The sequence below is a fragment of the Oncorhynchus tshawytscha genome, linkage group LG25 (assembly GCF_018296145.1).
Source record: "Oncorhynchus tshawytscha isolate Ot180627B linkage group LG25, Otsh_v2.0, whole genome shotgun sequence".
NCBI lineage: Eukaryota > Metazoa > Chordata > Actinopteri > Salmoniformes > Salmonidae > Oncorhynchus > Oncorhynchus tshawytscha.
In genome coordinates, this window is record NC_056453.1 from 5,366,460 (window position 1) to 5,391,522 (window position 25,063).

At 42.0% G+C, this 25,063-nt stretch overlaps 1 pseudogene; it reads left to right on the forward strand.

Moving 5' to 3' along the window:
* The first annotated feature begins 16,657 nt into the window (after positions 1 to 16,657).
* Positions 16,658 to 23,060, forward strand: LOC112224736 (annotated as a pseudogene).
* Positions 23,061 to 25,063: the final 2,003 nt, after the last annotated feature.

Consider the following 25,063-nt stretch of genomic DNA (forward strand, 5'->3'; position numbering starts at 1 on the left):
TACAAACACACTTTGCATGGATTCTCCAGTGACCCTGTGCTTTGTTTGAAATGGAGCTCACTAGTACTGACACTCTTATGGCCTACTACTTATCCCACTGTAGCCAGAACGTCTGTCTCATTCCTTGTCCTTATTCTTGAGAAGAGCTAAGATACACATTCAAGGCTACTTATTCAAAGCCGCCAAACTGTGCCCTTAGCCTATTCATTCTAATTCAACATTCAGAAGTGTCCTAGGACAGTGAGCTTGGGGTGAAAGAGATCGAAATGATAAGAAAACCATTCCACTGAATGCCTTTGGGGTGAATTCTTTTCTTTTGTTGTGTGTGTGTGTGTGTGTTTTCCAAAATCTATTTAAAACAAACAAACAAAAACTGTTAGGCCTACTGTAATTGTCATGCTTAATGAAAGGAGTGCTCATTGATTCGGTCTCAAAAATGATGTGAAGTAGGTGTATGAAGTAACACTACATCCACATCCAGGTTCTGTAGAGTTTATTGTTGGTGATATTGTCATCATCCATGGTCATTATGTGAAGGCCATCGGCTACCCCAAGGTGTTAGTAATTTTGAAAAACAATTATATTCTTTGCCATTTTTTTTATATAACAAAAAACACAGAGTGCATGTTCACTTCTGCTCTTGCAAGTCATATAAGAGTGAAAGGTATAGAACATTTCTTATTTAGTTTTTTTTTTAATGTAGTTAATTATTATACTTTTTAATTATTTTTTTTACATACAGTTACACTGCTCCGTAGTGTTTGGTTTTATGATTGTGATACAAGTTGAGGTGCTAACATAAAAACACTTATTTTACCAGACTATAGTGACACCATTCACCTCTATGCATTCATACTCCTGTCGGTGTTACTCACATAAGATATGTATATATTTTTTTACATATGTTACTCAGGCAGTCCAGTCCAAGCCTAACATTTTCCTCAAATTAATTCCTCCAAGTACAGTATTACATTGCATTTTCAGTACAACACGTTGAACCACACCAGTTAAAGAATGAGGTTATACTACCCCCTTGTGGTGTATTCATGGAAGGTTCAGCAGTAGATGCAAACTGTCGTAACTGGGGGGAGGGGGGAAGTAATTCATTCGTTTATAAAGCTGCTTCTGGGAAACTCGTCACCAGAGAAGATTACATTGTGTAACTTGACTTTGTTAATTCTTGCTCACCATTTACAGAAAAATGTATATAATAAAAAAAATGCATAGAAAATAGCATAAAAAAACACTCACAAAAAAAACAATACATGGCATGTATAGAATACAGGACACTTAGACACATATATCAGGACATTCTTTTCATGATGGAAAACTGAATAAATTAAAAATGTATTGTTAAAAGAGATCACATTATAAACATTTAAATGCTAGAGTTATTGTCCCGTCTGACAGCTGTAGAGTGGAATTCTCAGGCGCTTCGCATGGTCAGGATTACACAACAGTTTGTGGCTGTTTCTCAGGAGCCTAGTGGTGTAATCACCTTTTTTTGTAGGGAGCAGGTTGTGCAGTGGGTGTTTAAGAGTGTGTCTGTCCTTCACCAGATGCATTGCAGCCTGCTCTCACCTTGACTTTCGCATGTGTGACTGCAATTTTGCAATAGAATGACACCACATGCTTTATTGGGGTGAAATAAATGAATATATTTGGCCATTATGAGAAGTAGGCCTAAAGATAATTACTTCTTAAGGCCTCTTCATCCCACAGCTTGTGCCCCATGAGAAACCCATCTCTTCCAGCTCAGCCACCTGTCTGTCGCCATGTTGCTTTTGGCCTGCATTGCTTGCGCTTTCCAATTGGTGTCAATCTGGGCCGTTTTTCAAACTTTTCTGATTGGATTTCTGCAATCAGATTGCATTAAGGCCTAGATTCAATCAGTATTGCAGAAGATGAACGCTAGAGCGCAATTTAAATTGAAAGGTTATGTTCCTGCGTTTGCAGAAACTGCATTCATGGTAATTGCTGCAAATGTCAGCTCAATCGTAAATGACCTTTACATTCAAATCAAGCAATAAATGTGGATCTTCCGCGATACGGATTGAATCTAGACCTAAATGTTACAATTGGGTATTTAAAAACTGAAACGTTTGATTCTGATCCTCTGGATAGGGATCAGATTTGGTAATTCAATCTGTCCTGTACAATTTTTAAAAAATCGCTTTGGTACTGTTTTCACAAGTATAGTGCTGAATTTTCTAAACTCTTAGCACGAAACTCAAAACTGGTAACACTTGCAACACAGATAGTCTTACATTCAATACCTTTCATTGTGCATTCATTTAGTTTGCAAACATCTTTCACCACACAACCACTGATCCAAAATCTAAGTTTACTGTGAAATATAATAAGTACAGTGGTTTAATTGCCAAAACACAACAAAATGATATCTTCTCAATTGAGTTATTTTAACAAAAAGTTAATCCAATAGCAAAACATGTTTCTAAATTTCCCTTTGACTGTAGTATGTTACAGTATTGTAAATTACACTGTTTTCACATTAGGCAATACATGTGCAGAACCCATTAAATGGCTAAAGAGTAGAGCATTGTAGTAGATCCAATCTTGAAGTGACAAAAGCATGGATTCGGTTTTTAGCGTAATTTTTGGACAAAAAGTTAGATTTTTACAATGTTACGAAGACGGAAAGAAGCTGCTCTTGAAATATTTTTGATATGTTAGTCAAAAGAGAGATCAGGGTCCAGAGGAACGCAGAGGTCCTTCAGTTTTAATTGAGACGACTGTACAACCGTCAAGATTATTTGTCAGCTCAAATAGCAGATATCTTTGTTTTTTGGGACCTAGAACTAGCCTCTCTGTTTTGTCCGAATTTAAAAGTAAACAATTTGCCGACATCCACCTCCTTATGTCTAAAACTCAGACTTCCAGTGTAAGTGATTTTGAGGCTTCATCATGTTTCATTGAAGTTGCAAGATCGAAAGGTTGCAAGATCGAATCCCCGAGCTGAAAAGGTACAAATCTGTCGTTCTGCCCCTGAACAAGGCAGTTAACCCACTGTTCCTAGGCCGTTATTGAAAATAAGAATTTGTTCTTAACTGACTTGCCTAGTTAGATAAAGGTAAAACATTTTTTTTCAATGCACAGCTGTGAAAATTTGACAATGTGTTTCCAAATGACATCCCCAAGAGGAATAATATATAGTGAAAACAATAGTGGTTCTAAATCGGAACCTTGAGGAACACCGAAATGTACCATTTATTTTTCAGAGGACAAACCATCCAGGGTCCAGTAGGCAGCTGGAAGGTTTAGATGCCATTCTTTTTTTAGTGAATGTGTCGAGCGATACAGGATTAAATAACTAGAATGTCTCCATTGATCCGAGGTCCTGGTTGTTCTGTGCAGACTCAGGACAACTGAGTTTTGGAGAAATACGCATATTCAAAAGAGGAGTCCATAATTTGCTTTCTAATGATCATGATCTTTTTGTCGAAGAAGTTCATGAATTCATCACTGCTGAAGTGAATTCCATCCTCACTTGGGGAATGCTGCCTTTTTGTGCATTCATTTGGTTTGTAGACATCTTTCACCACACGACCACACTGTTTTCACATTAGGCAGTACACTTGCACTACCCATTAAAATTGACTGAACAAATTTCCATCCCATCCCCATCCCAATTTCCATCCCATCCATGTGATCAAATGTGAGATCATTGAATTTAAAAAACAACATTTATCTAATCTATATTTAACTAGGCAAGTCAGTTAAGAACAAGTTCTTATTTACAATGACGGCCTTCACACAACATGTGCTTAGAGTTAAGACATAGTTCACAATGTAATCAAATGAAAGAAAGATGTTTAGCAGGAACTAGTTTGCATCAAGCCTGTCTTGAGCATTTGACCATAGGTTCTCATCAAAATCGCAGCAAACATCCTCATTGTTCATACACCTGGGGAAAAAACCTTTTGGCATGGCAAATTCAACCTGACATAGCTCTGCATTGAAATCGTTGCATGCCTCGTCCTTGGCCTGAAGGAGGGTGGTACGCTCATGGGGATGGCAATTATACATGTTTCATCTGTATTGTAATCGTGTATTGTATTTTACAGTATTGCATTGTACTTATGTATTGTAGAGTTAATCTACCTGGCTCAGTTAATAAGAGCATGGAACTAGCAACACCAGAGTTCTGGGTTCAATTCCCACTGGGGTCACACACTAAAATGTGTGGACTGGATAAAAGTATCTGCTACATAAATGGCATATATTACAGTATTGTAGTACTGTATTGGCTTATGCAATTTTAGTATAAGCAAAAAGACCCCAGAAACTTAATCTTGTACACATGTTTATTACTGTATAGGGGATGCATTTCTTTCTTAATGGACTTTCTGGATTATTTGCGTATTGGTATTGATATTATATTTGTGCACTGTAGTAGAAGTAGAACAATACATTTCACTGCACCTGCTGCAACATCTGCTAGAGTTGTGAAAATGTACCACATGCTTGTGAAAATGTACCACATGCTTGTGAAAATGTACCACATGCTTGTGAAAATGTATCACGTGCTTGTGAAAATGTACCAAAGTGATTACAAAAACTGCAATCAGGATTAAATGTTGTTTTTCAATATTTCAGAACTCAAAGGAACTGGTTACGATAGTTTTGATGCCGCAAATCAGGATTATGTTGATCCCACTGGAAGGGTGGATTCGGGGGGTTATACTGTATCACTAACCCGAGAAATGTCAATGTAACTAAGATGGGGAGGTTTTAAAAAACATTGTGTTATATTGACTGCAGTAGAGGTATGGGGTCAGTTATTATATTGAGAAGTGTCAAATAAAAGCATGTAATAACTTATAAGTGATATTTCGTCTCTATTATTTGTTATCTTAGTTTTAAATCATGTAGTTTACCAATCCTAGTCAGCATCGACAGCACACCCAATCCTAGTCAGAATCTACAGCACACCCAATCCTAGTCAGAATCTACAGCACACCCAATCCTAGTCAGAATCTACAGCACACCCAATCCTAGTCAGAATCTACAGCACACCCAATCCTAGTCAGAATCTACAGCACACCCAATCCTAGTCAGAATCTACAGCACACCCAATCCTAGTCAGAATCTACAGCACACCCAATCCTAGTCAGAATCTACAGCACACCCAATCCTAGTCAGAATCTACAGCACACCCAATCCTAGTCAGAATCTACAGCACACCCAATCCTAGTCAGAATCTACAGCACACCCAATCCTAGTCAGAATCTACAGCACACCCAATCCTAGTCAGAATCTACAGCACACCCAATCCTAGTCAGAATCTACAGCACACCCAATCCTAGTCAGAATCTACAGCACACCCAATCCTAGTCAGAATCTACAGCACACCCAATCCTAGTCAGAATCTACAGCACACCCAATCCTAGTCAGAATCTACAGCACACCCAATCCTAGTCAGAATCTACAGCACACCCAATCCTAGTCAGAATCTACAGCACACCCAATCCTAGTCAGAATCTACAGCACACCCAATCCTAGTCAGAATCTACAGCACACCCAATCCTAGTCAGAATCTAGAGCACACCCAATCCTAGTCAGAATCTACAGCACACCCAATCCTAGTCAGAATCTACAGCACACCCAATCCTAGTCAGAATCTACAGCACACCCAATCCTAGTCAGAATCTACAGCACACCCAATCCTAGTCAGAATCTACAGCACACCCAATCCTAGTCAGAATCTACAGCACACCCAATCCTAGTCAGAATCTACAGCACACCAAATAAAGTGAAGGTACTGGAGGCAAAATGCAAAACTGGAGAAACAGGAAAAAGTCTCTGCACATTTCCAGTCACATGCAATGAGATTACAGAACAACACTGTAGTGATATAGACCATCCAACAGGTGGTATAGACATCACATTATTTTGCTTTACATACCCCTGTCTCGCACGCACATGCACACACGCACACAATGACGTCAAGGACCTCAGCCACCCGAGACATGGCATGTTCACCTGCTATCATCTAGAAGGCGGAGAGTGTACAGGTGCATCAAATATGGAACCGAGAGACTGAAAAACAGCTTCTATTTCCAGGCAATCCGACTGTTAAATAGTCACCACTAGCTGGCCTCGCCCAGTACTCTACCCTGCACCTTAGATACTGTTACTAACCGGCTACCACCAGGTACTCCACCCTGCACCGTAGAGACTGTTTCTAACCGGCTACCACCAGGTACTCCACCCTGCACCTTAGATACTGTTACTAACCGGCTACCACCAGGTACTCCACCCTGCACCTTAGATACTGTTACTAACCGGCTACCACCAGGTACTCTACCCTGCACCTTAGATACTGTTACTAACCGGCTACCACCAGGTACTCTACCCTGCACCTTAGAGACTGTTACCAACCGGCTACCACCAGGTACTCTACCTTGCACCTTACAGACTGTTACTAACCGGCTACCACCAGGTACTCTACCCTGCACCTTGGAGACTGTTACTAACCGGCTACCACCAGGTACTCTACCCTGCACCGTAGAGACTGTTACTAACCGGCTACCACCAGGTACTCTACCCTGCACCTTAGAGACTGTTACTAACCGGCTACCACCAGGTACTCTACCCTGCACCGTAGAGACTGTTACTAACCGGCTACCACCAGGTACTCTACCATGCACCTTAGAGACTGTTACTAACCGGCTACCACCAGGTTACCCTGCACCTTAGAGACTGTTACCAACCGGCTACCACCAGGTACTCTACCCTGCACCTTAGAGACTGTTACTAACCGGCTACCACCAGGTACTCTACCCTGCACCTTAGAGACTGTTACCAACCGGCTACCACCAGGTACTCTACCCTGCACCTTAGAGACTGTTACTAACCGGCTACCACCAGGTTACCCTGCACCTTAGAGACTGTTACGAACCGGCTACCACCAGGTACTCTACCCTGCACCTTAGAGACTGTTACCAACCGGCTACCACCAGGTACTCAGTCCCCCCGATGATTAATATACGCCACTTCCGTGGTGTTGTTTGATCTGACCAGGAAATGCCTTCCCCTCCGAATAAGGCAGGAACTGTTGGAGTGACAGGCGAACCGCCCTGAGCTCAAGCACATTAAATGTCTTTTTATTTTTTTTCAATTTCACCTTTATTTAGCCAGGTAAGCTAGTTGAGAACAAGTTCTCATTTACATCTGCGACATGTCCAAGATAAAGCAAAGCAGTGCGACACAAAAAACAACACAGAGTTACACATGGAATAAACAAGCGTACAGTCAATAACACAATAGGAAAAAATAAGAAAGTCTATAAACAGTGTGTGCAAATGGCGTGAGGAGGTAAGGCAATTAATATGCCATAGTAGCGAAGTAATTACAATTTAGCAAATTAACACTGGAGTGATAGATGAGCAGATGATGATGTGCAAGTAGCAATACTAGTGTGCAAAAGAGCAGAAAAGTAAATCAAATCCATATGGGGATGAGGTAGGTAGATTGGGTGGGCTATTTACAGATGGGCTATGTACAGCTGCAGCGATCGGTTAGCTGCTCAGATAGCTGATGTTTAAAGTTAGTGAGGGAAATATAAGTCTCCAGCATCAGCGATTTTTGCAATTCGTTCCGGTCAGTGGCAGCAGAGAACTGGAAGGAAAGGTGGCCAAAGGAGGTGTTGGCTTTGGGGATGACCAGTGAGATATATCTGCTGGAGTGAGTGCTACGGGTGGGTGTTGTTATAATGACCAGTAAGCTGAGATAAGGCAAAGTTTTACCGAGCATAGATGTATAGATGACCTGGAGCCAGTGGGTCTGGCGACGAATATGTTTGGCCCTGTCCGGGGGTGTCCTCGGATGGGGCCACAGTGTCTCCTGACCCCTCCTGTCTCAGCCTCCAGTATTTATGCTGCAGTAGTTTATGTGTCGAGGGGCTGGGGTCAGTTTGTTATATCTGGAGTACTTCTCCTGTCCTATTCGGTGTCCTGTGTGAATTTAAGTGTGCTCTCTCTAATTCTCTCTTTCTCTCTTTCTTTCTCTCTCTCAGAGGACCTGAGCCCTAGGACCATGCCTCAGGACTACCTGACATGATGACTCCTTGCTGTCCCCAGTCCACCTGGCCAAGCTGCTGCTCCAGTTTCAACTGTTCTGCCTGTTATTACTATTATTTGACCATGCTGGTCATTTATGAACATTTGAACATCTTGGCCATGTTCTGTTATAATCTCCACCCGGCACAGTCAGAAGAGGACTGGCCACCCCACATAGCCTGGTTCCTCTCTAGGTTTCTTCCTAGGTTTTGGCCATGCTAGGGAGTCTTTCCTAGCCACCGTGCTTCTACACCTGCATTGCTTGCTGTTTTGGGTTTTAGGCTGGGTTTCTGTACAGCACTTTGACATCAAATCAAATCAAATTTTACATACACATGGTTAGCAGATGTTAATGCGACTGTAGCGAAATGCTTGTGCTTCTAGTTCCGACAATGCAGTAATAACAAACAAGTAATCTAACTAACAATTCCAAAACTACTGTCTTATACACACAAGTGTAAGGGGATAAAGAATATGTACATAAAGATATATGAATGAGTGATGGTACAGAGCGGCATAGGCAAGATACAGTAGATGGTATCGAGTACAGTATATACATATGAGATGAGTATGTAAACAAAGTGGCATAGTTAAAGTGGCTAGTGATATATGTATTACATAAAGATGCAGTCGATGATATAGAGTACAGTATATACGTATACATATGAGATGAATAATGTAGGGTATGTAAACATTATATTAGGTAGCATTGTTTAAAGTGGCTAGTGATATATTTTACATCATTTCCCATCAATTCCCATTATTAAAGTGGCTGGAGTTGAGTCAGTGTGTTGGCAGTAGCCACTCAATGTTAGTGATGGCTGTTTAACAGTCTGATGGCCTTGAGATAGAAGCTGTTTTTCAGTCTCTCTGTCCCAGCTTTGATGCACCTGTACTGACCTTGCCTTCTGGATGATAGCGGGGTGAACAGGCCGTGGCTCGGGTGGTTGTTGTCCTTGATGATCTTTATGGCCTTCCTGTAACATCGGGTGGTGTAGGTGTCCTGGAGGGCAGGTAGTTTGCCCCCGGTGATGCGTTGTGCAGACCTCACTACCCTCTGGAGAGCCTTACGGTTGTGGGTGGAGCAGTTGCCGTACCAGGCGGTGATACAGCCCGCCAGGATGCACTCGATTGTGCATCTGTAGAAGTTTGTGAGTGCTTTTGGTGACAAGCCGAATTTCTTCAGCCTCCTGAGGTTGAAGAGGCGCTGCTGCGCCTTCTTCGCGATGCTGTCTGTGTGGGTGGACCAATTCAGTTTGTCTGTGATGTGTATGCCGAGGAACTTAAAACTTGCTACCCTCTCCACTACTGTTCCATCGATGTGGATAGGGGGGTGTTCCCTCTGCTGTTTCCTGAAGTCCACAATCATCTCCTTAGTTTTGTTGACGTTGAGTGTGAGGTTATTTTCCTGACACCACACTCCGAGGGCCCTCACCTCCTCCCTGTAGGCCGTCTCGTCGTTGTTGGTAATCAAGCCTACCACTGTTGTGTCGTCCGCAAACTTGATGATTGAGTTGGAGGCGTGCGTGGCCACGCAGTCGTGGGTGAAGAGGGAGTACAGGAGAGGGCTCAGAACGCACCCTCGTGGGGCCCCAGTGTTGAGGATCAGCGGGGTGGAGATGTTGTTGCCTACCCTCACCACCTGGGGGTGGCCCGTCAGGAAGTCCAGTACCCAGTTGCACAGGGCGGGGTCGAGACCCAGGGTCTCGAGCTTGATGACGAGCTTGGAGGGTACTATGGTGTTAAATGCCGAGCTGTAGTCGATGAACAGCATTCTCACATAGGTATTCCTCTTGTCCAGATGGGTTAGGGCAGTGTGCAGTGTGGTTGAGATTGCATCGTCTGTGGACCTATTTGGGTGGTAAGCAAATTGGAGTGGGTCTAGGGTGTCAGGTAGGGTGGAGGTGATATGGTCCTTGACTAGTCTCTCAAAGCACTTCATGAAGACGGAAGTGAGTGCTACGGGGCGGTAGTCGTTTAGCTCAGTTACCTTAGCTTTCTTGTGAACAGGAACAATGGTGGCCCTCTTGAAGCATGTGGGAACAGCAGACTGGGATAGGGATTGATTGAATATATCCGTAAACACACTGGCCAGCTAGTCTGCGCATGCTCTGAGGGCGCGGCTGGGGATGCCGTCTGGGCCTGCAGCTGATGTACTGATGTACAGCTGATGTACGAAGGGCTATATAAATACATTTGATTTGATTTGATATGTAGCGAGGGCCAGCTGACTAGAACATACAGGTCGCAGTGGTGGATGGTATAAGGGGCTTTAGTAACTAAATGGATGGCGCTGTGATAGACTGTATCCAGTTTGCTGAGTAGAGTGTTGGAAGCTATTTTGTAAATGACATTGCCGAAGTCGAGGATCGGTAGGATAATCAGTTTTACGAGGGTATGTTTGGCGGCGTGAGTGAAGGAGGCTTTGTTTTGCGAAATAGGAAGCCGAATCTAGATTTAATTTTGGATTGGAGATGATTAATATGTGTCTGGAAGGAGAGTTTACTGTCTAGCCAGACACCTAGGTAATTGTAGTTGTCCACATATTCTAAGTCAGAACCGTCCAGAGTAGTGGTGCTAGTCGGGCGGGCTGATGCGGGCAGCGAACGGTTGAAGAGCATGCATTTGGTTTTATTAGCATTCAAGAGCAGTTGGAGGCCACGGAAGGAGTGTGGTATGGCATTGAAGTTTGTTTGGATGTTAGTTAACACAGTGTCCAAAGAAGGGCCAGATGTATACAGAATGGTATCATCTGCTTAGAGGTGGATCAGGGAATCAGCAGCAAGAGCAACATCGTTGATATATACAGAGAAGAGTCGGCCCGAGAATTGAACCCTGTGGTAACCCCATAGAGATTGCCAGAGGTCCGGACAACAGGCCCTCCGATTTGACACGCTGAACTCTGTCTGAGAAGTAGTTGGTGAACCAGGCGAGGCAGTCATTTGAGAAACCAAGGCTGTTGAGTCTGTCGATAAGAATACGGTGATTGACAGAGTCAAAAGCCTTGGCCAGGTCGATGAAGATGGCTGCACAGTACTGTCTTTTATCGATGGCGGTTATGATATCGTTTAGTACCTTGAGCGTGGCTGAGGTGCACCCATGGCCAGCTCGGAAACCGGATTGCACAGTGGAGAAGGTACGGCGGTATTCAAAATGGTCAGTGATCTGTTTATTAACATGGCTTTCGAAGACTTTTGAAAGGCAGGGCAGGATGGATATAGGTCTGTAACAGTTTGGGTCTAGAGTGTCACACCCTTTGAAGAGGGGGATGACCGCGGCAGCTTTACAATCTTTAGGGATCTCGGACGATACGAAAGAGAGTTGAACAGACTGGTAATAGGGGTTGCAACAATGGCAGCGGATAATTTTAGAATGAGAGGGTCGAGCTTGTCTAGCCCAGCTGATTAGTATGGGTCCAGGTTTTGCAGCTCTTTCAGAACATCTGCTATCTGGATTTGGGTGAAGGAGAAGCTAGGGAGGCTTGGGCAAGTAGCTGCGGGGGGTGTCGAAACTGTTGGCCAGGATTGGGGTATCTGGGTGACAATGTGCTCTCCTGTCCATTGGACATTTTGTCTGCGGGAACTCGCTAATTTTTCCCTCGGTCCCCTCGTCCAAGTGCCAATGTATTTGTGGCATGATGTGAACAGTACGAACTTGTGTCACTACCAAGGTCTAATGGTTTTAAATGACTGTTTTCTAGTGTCTGGAAACTCACTTGTAGAATTCGCTTGTAGTAGGTCTCTTAAAAAAGAGAAGCCGTATAAGGTTATTAAACAGAGAAGCCTAGTTATTCTTCTTTTGTTGATATCAGGTAACGTGCAACCTAACCCTGGCCCTGATACGCAATGTCTCCAAACCCCCTCTGATTTTAAATCAAGATCTGGTTTTGGTATTTTTCATTTAAATGTACGCAGCCTGTTGTCAAAAATGGATGGGGTTAGGATTTGGGCTAAATCAACTGATGCTGATGTAATTGTGTTTTCTGAAACCTGGCTCAGCAAGTCTGTTCTTGATAAGGATATTTGTAAAAAATGGTTAGTTACAATGTATATCACACTGATCAAGTTAAGAAAGGTGGGGGTGTGGCTATATATGTAATGACTAAATTCCTTGTAAGTGTGGCAAATTTTGAAACTATTTATAAAGTTGGAATTTCTTGCTTTGAATCTTGAGGTTTAAAAGGGTCTCTCTATAACTGTGATTGGCTGTTTATAGACCCCCCTCTGCTCTCTATAACTGTGATTGGCTGTTTATAGACCCCCCCTCCCCTCTGCTCTCTATGATGCATTTTCTTCTTTGACGCACCTTATGTCTAAACTTCTTTACAGTGAAATGATCTTGATTGGTGTTGGTTAAAGCCAGCGTCTGATGGTTTTTAAATGTTTTGTAATTCTATGAATCCTACCCAGTTGATTATTAACTCACCCACTCGCCCAAATCTTAAATGCCCAGATAAATCTACCCTGATTGATTTGATATTGACAAATGTTCCACATAAATATTCTGCAGTTGGTGTTTTTTGTAATGATTTAAGTGACCATTGTGCTGTTGTTGCTGTTAGAAATTCTAAGGTTACCAAAACAAACCCACACTTTATTAATGAGCAGGCTTTCTTTCATGATTTGTTTTATTTTGACTGGAGCAGATTGAGCTTATTCTTGATGTGGAAACTGCTTGGAAATTCTTTCATGATGTTTTTTTCAAAAAAGTAAACAAACGTGCCCCATTCCGCAGGTTCAGGGTTAAAGGGTGGGTTAATCCATGGTTTTCATCTGAGCTGTCTTGTATTATTCACGACCGTAATCTAGTCTGGGCTAAAGCAAAGAAATCATGTTCTGATGCTGATTGTCTTATTTTTAGGCAGTTACGAAACAAGTGTTATTTTCTTCTCAGGAAGGCCAAGTCAGAATATTTCATGTCTGTTACCATTTATAACCTGAATGACTCTAGAAGGTTTTGAAAGGCTATTAAGTATACAATACCGTTCAAAGGTTTGGGGTCACTTAGAAATGTCCTTGTTTTCCTTTAAAACATACATGAAATTAGTTGCAAAATGAATAGGAAATATAGTAAAGACGTTGACATGGTTATAAATAATGATTTTTAATTGAAATAATAATTCTGTCGTTGCTTTCGTCAAAGAATACTCCATTTGCAGCAATTACAGCCTTGCAGACCCTTGGCATTCTAGTTGTCAATTTGTTGAGGTTATCTGAAGAGATTTCACCCCATGCCTGAAGCACCTCCCACAAATTGGATTGGCTTGATGGGCACTTCTTACGTACCATACGGTCAAGCTGCTCCCACAACAGCTCAATAGGGTTGAGATCCGGTGACTGTGCTGGCCACTCCATTATAGACAGAATACCAGCTGACTGCTTCTTCCCTAAATAGTTCTTGCATAGTTTAGAGCTTTGTGTCATTGTCCTGTTGTAGGAGGAAATTTGCTCCATTTAAGCGCTGTCCACAGGACTTGGCATGGCATTGCAAAATGGAGTGAAAGCCTTCCTTCTTCAAGATCCCTTTTACCCTGTACAAATCTCCCACTTGACCACCACCAAAGCACCACCAGACCATCACATTGCCTCCACCATGCTTGACAGATGGCATCAAGCACCTCTCCAGCATCTTTTCATTTCTTCTGCGTCTCGCGAATGTTCTTCTTTGTGATCCGAACACCTCAAACTTAGATTTGTCTGTCCATCACACTTTTTTCCAGTCTTCGTCTGTCCAGTGTCTGTGTTCTTTTGCCCATTTTAAGCTTTTCTTTTTATTTTACAGTCTGAGATATGGCGTTTTCTTTGCAACTCTGCTAGAAGGCCAGCATCCCGGAGTCGCCTCTTCACTGTTGACGTTGAGACGGGTGTTTTGCGGGGACTATTTAATGAAGCTGCCAGTTGAGGACTTGTGAGGCGTCTGTTTCTCGCCTATGTAGATATTCCATAAAAAATCTGCCGTTTCCACAGACAGTAGTCATTTACAACATTAATACACCGTATTTCTCAATTTTATGTTATTTTAATGGACAAAAAAATGTGCTTTTCTTTCAAAAACATAATATTTCTAAGTGACCCCAAACTTTTGAACTGTAGTGTATGTCAGGTAACAGTCATGTTAAATGAATTGAAGGACTCTGTTGCTGCATATGACAAAACTGAAATGCTGAATTGTTTCAATGAGCACTTTGTAGGCTGTTTGATTCTGTTTGATTCAGTGTCCTTTGTCTCTGTAAAACCCTGTGTGGATGAACCAGTGAGAGCTGGTCAAACATTTAGCTTTTTGCCATTCTCAGTGCAGGTGGTACATAATAATGTCACGTTCTGACCTTTATTTCCTTTGTTTTGTCGTTATTTAGTATGGTCAGGGCGTGAGTTGTGGTGGGCAGTCTATGTTTGTTTATTTCCATGATTTTGGGATTTCTATGTTTCGGCCTAGTATGGTTCTCAATCAGAGGCAGGTGTCGTTAGTTGTATTCATAGTGTTCAGTTTATGTTTTTAAATAAACAACCATGGACACTTACCACGCTGCGCATTGGTCCTCCGATCCTTCTCGCTTCTCCTCCTCAGACGAAGAGGAGGAGGAAATCCCTTACAAATAAAGCCCTGAAATGCTTATATCAGAGAAAGCCTGCAGGTCCTGATCATCTTGATCCCTACTTTTTAAAACTGGGAGCTGATTTCATAGCTGAACTATGTACATATCTGTTCAATCTAACCCTGGAATGTAATGAAATTCCAAAGATCTGGAAATCAGCATTTGTCCTACCACTTTTAAAAGTGGGAGATCCAACTCTTTTAAACAATTATAGGCCTATCTCAAAGCTGTCACCCCTGGCGGAAAATACTTGAAACCCTTTTTAGAGAACAGCTAAAATCATTTGTTATATACTAACTCTATTTTATCAATGTACCAATCAGGTTTCAGGAAGAAGCATAGCACAATTACAGCAGCCATGGAGGTTTTAAAGGATATCACTGAAGCCCTTGATAAAAAAAACAGCACTGTGTCTCACTTTTTATTGACCTCTCTATTGTTTTTGATACAGTTGATGATGCTATACTGAGGTAAAGATTGTCGAGTGTAGGTCTTTCGGCTCATGCAGTTGCATGGTTTGCTAATTATCTGTCTGATAGAACTCAGTGCACTCAATTTGATGGGCTTATGTCTGTTAAATTGTCTGTCTGTAATTGGTGTGCCCCAGGGCTCTGTACTTGGTCTTGTCTCATTCAGTATTTATATAAATAATTTAGACAAAAATATGCAAAATGCGCAACTTCACTTTTATGCTGATGATATTGTTATTTATTGTTGTGCCTCATCTCTCACAAAAGCTTTCCAGATTTGCAAATGGCTTTTTATACTGTTCAACATACCTTGTGTCAATTAAAGCTTATCCTCAATGCTGACAAAACTAATGGTGTTTTCTAAAGCAAGAAATAGACCTCTGAACCTTTCACCTATTACTACCTGTCAGGGCAAGGAGATTGAGACTGTAACCTCATATAAATATCTTGGAATTTTAATTGATGACGACCTCTCTTTTAAATTGCATATTCAACAACTTACAAAAAAGTTTAAGCTGAAGTTGGGATTTTATTTTATGAATAAGGCCTGTTTTTCTTTTGAAGCCAGAAGGAGGCTTGTATATCAGCTACATTTATGCCTTTACTAGACTATGGGGATATTTTATATTTGAATGCTTCCACTCAGTGTTTGAGATCAATTGACCCCCTTTACCATGGAGCATTGAGATGTACTTTAAACTGTAAAACCCTCACGCACCACTGCACTTTATATACCAGGGTTGGCTGGCCTTCTCTAGTCACTCGTAGGCTCAGTCACTGGTATACTTGTATTTACAAAGCCATTTTGGGTTTACTGCCTTTTTATTTGGGCATTTTTATTGTTCAGAAATGTGGTGGGTACTCCTCGTTCGCAGAACTTTATCCTGCTAACTTGCTAACTGTTCCAAATGTCCAAACTGAATTTGGTAAAAGGGCTTTTATGTACTCTGCACCATCGGCTTGGAACGCCTTACAAAATACTTTTAAACTCGAAGAAGTTCATCATTGATGAATGATTTTAAGGCTGATTTCTTGACCTGTCAAGGTTTTTAATTTGCTGTTTAATGACTTTGTTATACTCCTGTGATTTCTATGGTTTTTACTAGATTACTTGTAGTTTTTCATGTTGTCTGTCTTTAATTGTGTAATGACTTCCATGAATTTGAAACAAAAGCTTGAGGAGCCTGGGGATCGGACTCCAGAGCACTTTATTTCAGATTTGTGTGAATGAGGTGTTTGGCTTTCAACACTTATCAGTTGGTTTGTGCAGGCTGGAGTATGGTGCTTTCGGATGCTATCAGACACTTTAACATTTGTAACAAGCATGGCAACATGCATTTGTTGCTACGCCTCTGTAATTACAGACTGCAATTACCACCAGCTACATGTTGTTAGTACATACTTATTACAGTGTACTTACATACTGTATGTAATTACAATGTAATAAGGACCCCTTAAAATGAAGCATTGGCATCTCTTCTCTATGTCTTCTACAGTTTGACCACGAAGCCATGCTCAACATCTCCATCTCCTCCACTCTCAGATACTCTGGCGTGCGCTCCCAGGTACATCCACCAGAGAGTGACAAAGGGTTGGGTGAAGTCTGACAATTGACAGGTCCATTGACTTTAATTGCTCTGTCAACTATGTTCTGTACATACAGGTAATAGTGTCATAATGCCAACTGATATTTACTCCTGAGGTGTTGAACTGTTGCACCCTCTATAACCACTGTGGTTATTACTAGACCCTGCTGCTCATCTAAGAAAGTTTGAACGTCTTGAAGAACGATCTGGCATAAATGGCCATGTACTCTTTTAATCTCCAGAAGAGGACTGGCCACCCCTCGGAGCCTGGTTCCTCTCTAGGTTTCTTCCTAGCTACACTGCTTTTTCTTGTGATGTTGCGGGGGAAGAGACCCAAATTAACTGGATCACATTACATAACATTTAGATATAAATGATTTATGTAGAATAGACATGCTTTGTAGTCACACAGAATGAGGAATCCCGTAAGCTCTGTATACATTGTCATATCTATATCTGTTCTGTTGCCATGTGTTTTTCCTGTGGTGGCTGTGATACCACCGTTCTACCACCAGGTGCCAGTGGAGGGAGAGCATCTGGGTGCGCTGGGGACCCTGGCCATGGAGTTTGAGTGGCCCTACGAGGTGACCAATGGGAAGTGGCTTCTCTACCTGACTGAGATCGTCACCAAAGGAACAACTGAGACACACTGTGTCCCTCCAGGGGACATCGTCAATCTGCTCAACCTCACGGTGAGTTACGAGTCTATAGAGGCCACAGAAACAGGTGCTAATTTCTAGTGACTTTTGAGAAAAGGACACAGACAAATCTTAACATACAAATGGGAAAATTTACAAGGCTAAGGGGGCCTTGCAGACGGCCACTTACTCTGGTACAGTCTAATCAGTCTTTGGGCCATGGCCATTCATACTGAATACCAGTCTGACTGTTAATGTGGATATATTCAATTAAACAACCATTTTGTACTCTTTCTCTGCCCCTGCCAGGTTGTTACTAATGCTGCTCTGCATAATATATGGTTTTAAACATAATGTCATATTTTCAATTTATAATACAGTTATTATACTGTAATAATAAGCTTCAACACACACAGTTCAAAACTGTTTTAAAAAAAGGTCAAACTAAAATGAATCAATCTCCACTCCACAATTATCAAAAATTAAATATCATCATGGCCGACTCTCTCCTGCATTAAGTTCACACACGCACCCTCGAGACCATTTATGATCATTCAGTCTATGAACTATGAGCTTGGAGAGGCACTTCTCACTATCTTACCTGTTGGTTTGTAGCCTCTCTCTCTCAAACTGTCTGTCCATGAGTATCATCAAGTCTGCCTCTCCTCCAGAGAAGCCCCTCGTGCGACACACGGAATGGGTCGGCTGTGGGCGGGATCGCAGAGGCTTTCCAAACAGACAAGCGATGGGCAGAGCGGGGATTATATAGCTCAGTGGGTTTGTGTTGGGCTTGTTGTTGATAGAAATGCCATGAATTGAACTGACATGATTCTTTAGAATCAGAGAGGCATGTTTGTTATAGATAATACATTTCTATCTGAATGTTGCCCAATGTTATGTCCGTCCTCCAGCTGAACAGGGAACTAGAACCAACAATTATGGATAAACTGACAAGATAGCTAGCATTTTTTTTGCCATATTAGCATTGACATGAAATCAGTCAAAACACCTCAAAACAAGACATGGTATCAATAACAAGATGAAATGAGCTGAAACGAGACACTTACGATTCCCCAAATGGCAATTTCTTGTCATTTTTGCAAGCAATTTGGCCATCTAGAATCACAACAACATGCTGATTTCTGCCCCAAGGAAACGCACACGCCGGTTTCATGAGATGCCAGCTAACCCATATATAGAAATGCATTTATTGACTACAGTCATTTTTTGCCACATTTATTTTATAACAGACACCTTAATGCACACTTTTACGTTATATTATGTGAGCTAAGCCTCTCAATGGCCAATACATAGCATCAGCAATCCAGGGTTTCTACACATCATTGTTATAGAACAGTGTGCTGACTTTTTGATGACGCTTTCCAAATTGTACAAACATACAGGGCATTCGGGAAGTATTCAGACCCCTTGACTTTTTCCACATTTTGCTACGTTACAGCCTTATTCTAAAAGGGATCAAAATATTTCCCCTCATCAATCTGCACACAATACCCCATAATGACAAAGCGAAAACAGGTTTTTAAGACATTTTTGTGTGCTTAGGGTTGCTGTCCTGTTGGAAGGTGAACCTTTACCTCAGTCTGAGGTCCTGAGCACTCTGGAGCAGGTTTTCATCAAGAATCTCTCTGTACTTTGCTCCATACATCTTTCCCTCGACCCTGACTAGTCTCCCAGTCCCGTCTCCCAGTCTACCATAAAGGCCTGATTAGTGGTACTGCAGAGATGGTTGTCCTTCTGGAAGGTTATTCCATCTCCACAGAGGAACTTTGGTGCTCTATCAGAGTGACCATCGCCCTTCTCCCCCGATTGCTCAGTTTGGCCGGGCGGACAGCTCTAGGAAGTGTCTTGGTGGTTATAAATTTCCATCTTCCACTTCTTTCATTTAATAATGATGGAGGCCACTGTACTGTTGGAGACCTTCAATGCTGCAGATATTTTTTGATACCCTTCCCCAGATCCGTGCCTCGACACAATCCTGTCTCAGAGCTCTACGGACAATTCCTTCAACCTTTTGGCTTGGCTTTTGCGTTGACATGGACTGTCAACTGTGGGACCTTGTGTAGACAGTTATGTGCCTTTCCAAATCATGTCCAATCAATTGAATTTACCACAGGTGGACTCCAATCAAGTTGAGGATCAATGGAAACAGGATGCACCTGAACTCAGTTTCAAGTCCCATAGCAAAGGGTCTGAATACTTATGTAAATAAGGTATTTCATTTTTTTATTTACAAAAATTCTAAAAACCTGTTTTGGCTTTGTCATTATGAGGTATCGTGTGTAGATTGCGGAGGATTCTTTTATTTTATTTAATCCATTTTAGAATAAGGCCGTAATGTAACAAAATGTTGAAACAGGGAAGGCGTCTGAATACTTTCCGAATGCACCGTAGAGTGCAATGACTGTACATGTTGTGGAAAAGGCGTGCTGGCTGCTCATGTATCACCATGCATGCTACGTGGGGTCGAACGTGGTGGAATGAAAACAGCCGCCCCCGTGCGCCACGGAAAGGGGTACTTTCCTCCTCATTAAGTTAACACATGCAATACACCCTCTAGACTTAAGGTGCTATCAGTTCATCAGAGATCATATATGATAATTCAGATTCACACTATGACAGATCATCAGCCTATGAACTCTATGGGCTTGGAGAGGCACTTCTCAATCTCTTACCTGTTGATTTGTGTCCTCTCTCCTTCTCTGCCTGTCTGATACAGCAAAAAATTACTAAACTAACAAATCTACATGTAAAGCTAACTAGCTATTAGCCAGGAGAAAGCTTATAGTTGCTCACGTTCATTCACATATCAAAGTTAATTCACATTCACAAACCTTTTACTTAAACATACTTTGTTGTTGCCAACAACAATTCCTTCCCCCAGTGCAGTGAGTAATGATGGTGGTGCTACACAGTGCTTTTCCCCCTGACTCACACACTGCCACACTGCTTGTAACAACCAAGAGTGAGAACAAAGCAGTCAGTGGGGGCGGGGGAAGGGACACATGTTCCAGCAGCGGAGGCCTCTTCAAAATAAAGGTCCCTCAACTCATCTGGTGACTTCTCTTGCAATGGTTTTATTTGATTTATCTAACATAATCTATGTTTACACCCACAGTTAATCACCAATATCTGGTATAAGGAATACTATTTGGAACAAAACACCCAATGAAACCAGACTTGGACCTGACTCACAAGTCTAAAATAGGCTAAATATGAATTATGTCTGCACAAAGATAGACTGAAAAGGTCAATGATATTTTGGGAAGTTATGCAGGGGTTGTCTTTATTTCCATACCAGTAATTATGTGATGCAATGTTGTTGTCCCCCCCCCACCTCCTCTCCTTTTTGTCTCTTCCTCTAATCACTTTTTCTCTCTTATTCCCCCTCTCTTCCTCTCCTGTCTGTCTCTCTCTCTCTCCCCAGTTGTCCGAGAACAGGAGCAAGCGTCCCAAACGAGGGGTGGAGGATGATCAACCTCATATCATCGAGCCGCAGGCAGCCATTACTGTGCTGACACGTCGCAAAGAAACCTATCTACTGGTGAGGACAGGAGATTAGAATAATTAACCATTAGTCCATGATCTATTAATTCTGATACTGAATATAACATAATATCTAGACAGATGTATGGTCAATTAGAGGCTATAGACACAACGTTGGTGAGCTTTCACTTCAGTCTGAAAATTATGGAGCGGATAGAGTGCCTGGTCCTAATTCTTAGCTTGTCTGTGTTGTGAAGGAATGTTCAAAGTGGACGGCCCACTGTGTGACATTCACCTGTCCCTTGATCAACATGTCTACCTCTGCCAAGATCCTTGTGAGGTCACGGGTGTGGAACAGCACTATGCTAGAGGTGAGAGGTCAGAGGTTAAAGCAATACTCTTGGACCAAAAGAGTCAAATTGCTAAATTACGAACATAACGTGTTGTGTGTGTTTGACAGGACTACAACAATGCTTTGAGGATCAAGGTTAGAGGTCAGGTCAAACTGAAACTGGTGACGGACAACCCCACCATCAAGATGGAAAGTGAGACCAGAGAGGTTAGTGCCTTGATGATAATGGTAGCTGATGATGATGATGATGATATGTAGACAAATGGTATGGATTATATGGATATTGATCATGCTATTCTTCTCCTCGCCTCTCTCTCCCTTTCACTCTCTCCATCCTCTTCCCTTTCATTTCCATCCTTCAGTTCATAGTGGACATTGACCCAGTCCTTGAAGAGGAGACACCTTACGAGGTTCCCTTGTGGATCATCATTATTGCCGCGGTAGCAGGGATCCTACTGTTAGGAGTCATCAGTATCATACTATGGAAAGTGAGAACCCTAAGGACTACTTTTTGATCAGTACCTACTGTATAGACAGACTGGTTGGTTGTTTAGCAACAAAACCGACGGGTGGCAACTGTGGGGCAAAACAGACAGGGTTGGCTTAGAATGTTGACAACATGGAAATTATATTTTGTCTCCAATGTTTTTTGAGAACATGAATACATTTGCATAATGAGCACTTGTTGCCTCTCAAATATATCGTTACAGTTGATAGTTACACAGCTAGCACATTTTTTCCATATTAGCATTGACATGAAAAAGACAAGATGAAACTACCTGAAACTAGCCATTTACGATTCCCAACATGGCAGTTTCTTGTCACTGTTGCTAGCCATATGGCCATCCAGAATCACAACAGCTCGTGGACTTCTGCCCCATAAAGGCGTGCACATTGTTTTGGTGATGTTGTCAGCTAACCCATTTCATCCTGTATATGTATTCTTATTCTATATCATGTTTGAATGTATAACTGTTATGATATTGTATCTTGCATATTGCTTGCAATGCAACAGTATCCTGTCTCCCCCAATCTACCAAGGGAAAAAACATTTCTATGTAGCCTACGTATGTAGCCATGTGTGAGTGCCTTTTCATATTGACTGTTTTTTTAATCAAATATGTTGTTGCACTGTACAGTGATACTCCATTACACTCAATTGCGCTAGCAGGCTAGTTTTAGCATGACACCACTATCAAATAACCTACAGTATGTATAAGTGCTGCCCCTTTAAAGACAGTGGCACTAGCTCGCTACCGCTAGCTAGCCATTAGCTTCTCCATTTAGCTCCAGTAAAATGTATTGCATGGTCCCCCAGTGTGGTTTCTTCAGGAGGGCCAGCAGGCCAAGGCCCAGAAGGCTGAGAATAAGATCCTGCCCTCAGAGGCTGATTTCTCCTTGTCTTTTCTACCTCATTTACTAAGTATCTATTCTATTGCATCTCTCACTCTCTGGATGAATGTCTTTACTCTCTCTCCTCTTCAATCTGTTTTTTACTCTATGGGAAAATGCATTTCTTCTACTGGCCTACATGGTCTAATTTGGTCTAATTCCTTAGTTTAGCCTCCAGATTTTGTAATTGTTACATTTTTAAAAAATCAACAATTCTAAAATCAACACTATTTGAATATGGCTTTCCCTAATGTGTTGTCTGTCTTCCCAATAGCTTGGCTTCTTCAAACGGGCCATCTACTACCAGATTATGCCAAAGTACTATGGAGTGAAAAACCGTAACGCAGAGCGCTACAAGTTCAACATTGTCTTCCAGACGGAGGATGCAGGCAAAAAGCCCTGGATCACCAACTGGACAGAGATGCAACGTTACTACTACTGAAACCCTGACCTTTGACCCTGAACTCTCGACTAGTCTCAGGAGTGAGGTGATGGAAGAACAAAAGGGTTTTTGTGATGTCACACAACTTGGAGGTCACAGCACTTGGACTGACTGATTCTGGAACTTTTCTCCACTGTGTGCAAGTCTCCGTAGATTTCATCAAAATATTTTGGTTATTTTTTGTGCAATGTGCCAAATATGAGTCAGAAATCACAATGTTTAAATTATTTTTGATGAAAGGAGTGTTGTACATTGTGGGTAGGGTGTGTTCAAAAATCCCAGTTTGGTTGTAAACACAGGCTAATTTGATCTACTGTATATTTGCAGGGTTAAACGTTGACATTTGAAGTTTAAAGACCCTGTTATTTGCAGTTGATTTTGGTTGGACAGAAAGCACATTACAGGAGTAGAGTACAACAGACCATGTATTCACCCTGCACACCCTAATTGACAACCAAACAAACCAAAACAAAGGCAAAGTCTTCTCATGCTTTGTTGATTTCAAAAAAGCCTTCGACTCAATTTGGCATGAGGGTCTGCTATACAAACTGATGGAAAGTGGTGTTGGGGGTAAAACATACGACATTATAAAATCCATGTACACAAACAACAAGTGTGCGGTTAAAATTGGCAAAAAACACACACATTTCTTCACACAGGGTCGTGGGGTTAGACAGCGATGCAGCTTAACCCCCACCCTCTTCAACATATATATCAACGAATTGGCGCGGGCACTAGAAAAGTCTGCAGCACCCGGCCTCACCCTACTAGAATCCGAAGTCAAATGTCTGCTGTTTGCTGATGATCTGGTGCTTCTGTCACCAACCAAGGAGGGCCTACAGCAGCACCTAGATCTTATGCACAGATTCTGTCAGACCTGGGCCCTGACAGTAAATCTCAGTAAGACCAAAATAATGGTGTTCCAAAAAGGTCCAGTCACCAGGACCACAAATACAAATTCCATCTAGACACTGTTGCCCTAGAGCACACAAAAACTATACATACCTTGGCCTAAACATCAGCGCCACAGGTAACTTCCACAAAGCTGTGAACGATCTGAGAGACAAGGCAAGAAGGGCATTCTATGCCATCAAAAGGAACATAAATTTCAACATACCAATTAGGATTTGGCTAAAAATACTTGAATCAGTCATAGAGCCCATTGCCCTTTATGGTTGTGAGGTCTGGGGTCCGCTCACCAACCAAGACTTCACAAAATGGGACAAACACCAAATTGAGACTCTGCACGCAGAATTCTGCAAAAATATCCTCCGTGTACAACGTAGAACACCAAATAATGCATGCAGAGCAGAATTAGGCCGATACCCACTAATTATCAAAATCCAGAAAAGAGCCGTTAAATTCTATAACCACCTAAAAGGAAGCGATTCCCAAACCTTCCACAACAAAGCCATCACCTACAGAGAGATGAACCTGGAGAAGAGTCCCCTAAGCAAGCTGGTCCTGGGGCTCTGTTCACAAACAAAAACACACCCTACAGAGCCCCAGGACAGCAGCACAATTAGACCCAACCAAATCATGAGAAAACAAAAAGACAATTACTTGACACATTGGAAAGAATTAACAAAAAAAACAGAGCAAACTAGAATGCTATTTGGCCCTACACAGAGAGTACACAGCGGCAGAATACCTGACCACTGTGACTGACCCAAAATTAAGGAAAGCTTTGACTATGTACAGACTCAGTGAGCATAGCCTTGCTATTGAGAAAGGCCGCCGTAGGCAGTCATGGCTCTCAAGAGAAGACAGGCTATATGCACACTGCCCACAAAATGAAGTGGAAACTGAGCTGCACTTCCTAACCTCCTGCCCAATGTATGACCATATTAGAGAAACATATTTCCCTCAGATTACACAGATCCACAAAGAATTCGAAAACAAATCCAATTTAGAAAAACTCCCATATCTACTGGGTGAAATTCCACAGTGTGCCATCACAGCAGCAAGATTTGTGACCTGTTGCCACAAGAAAAGGGCAACCA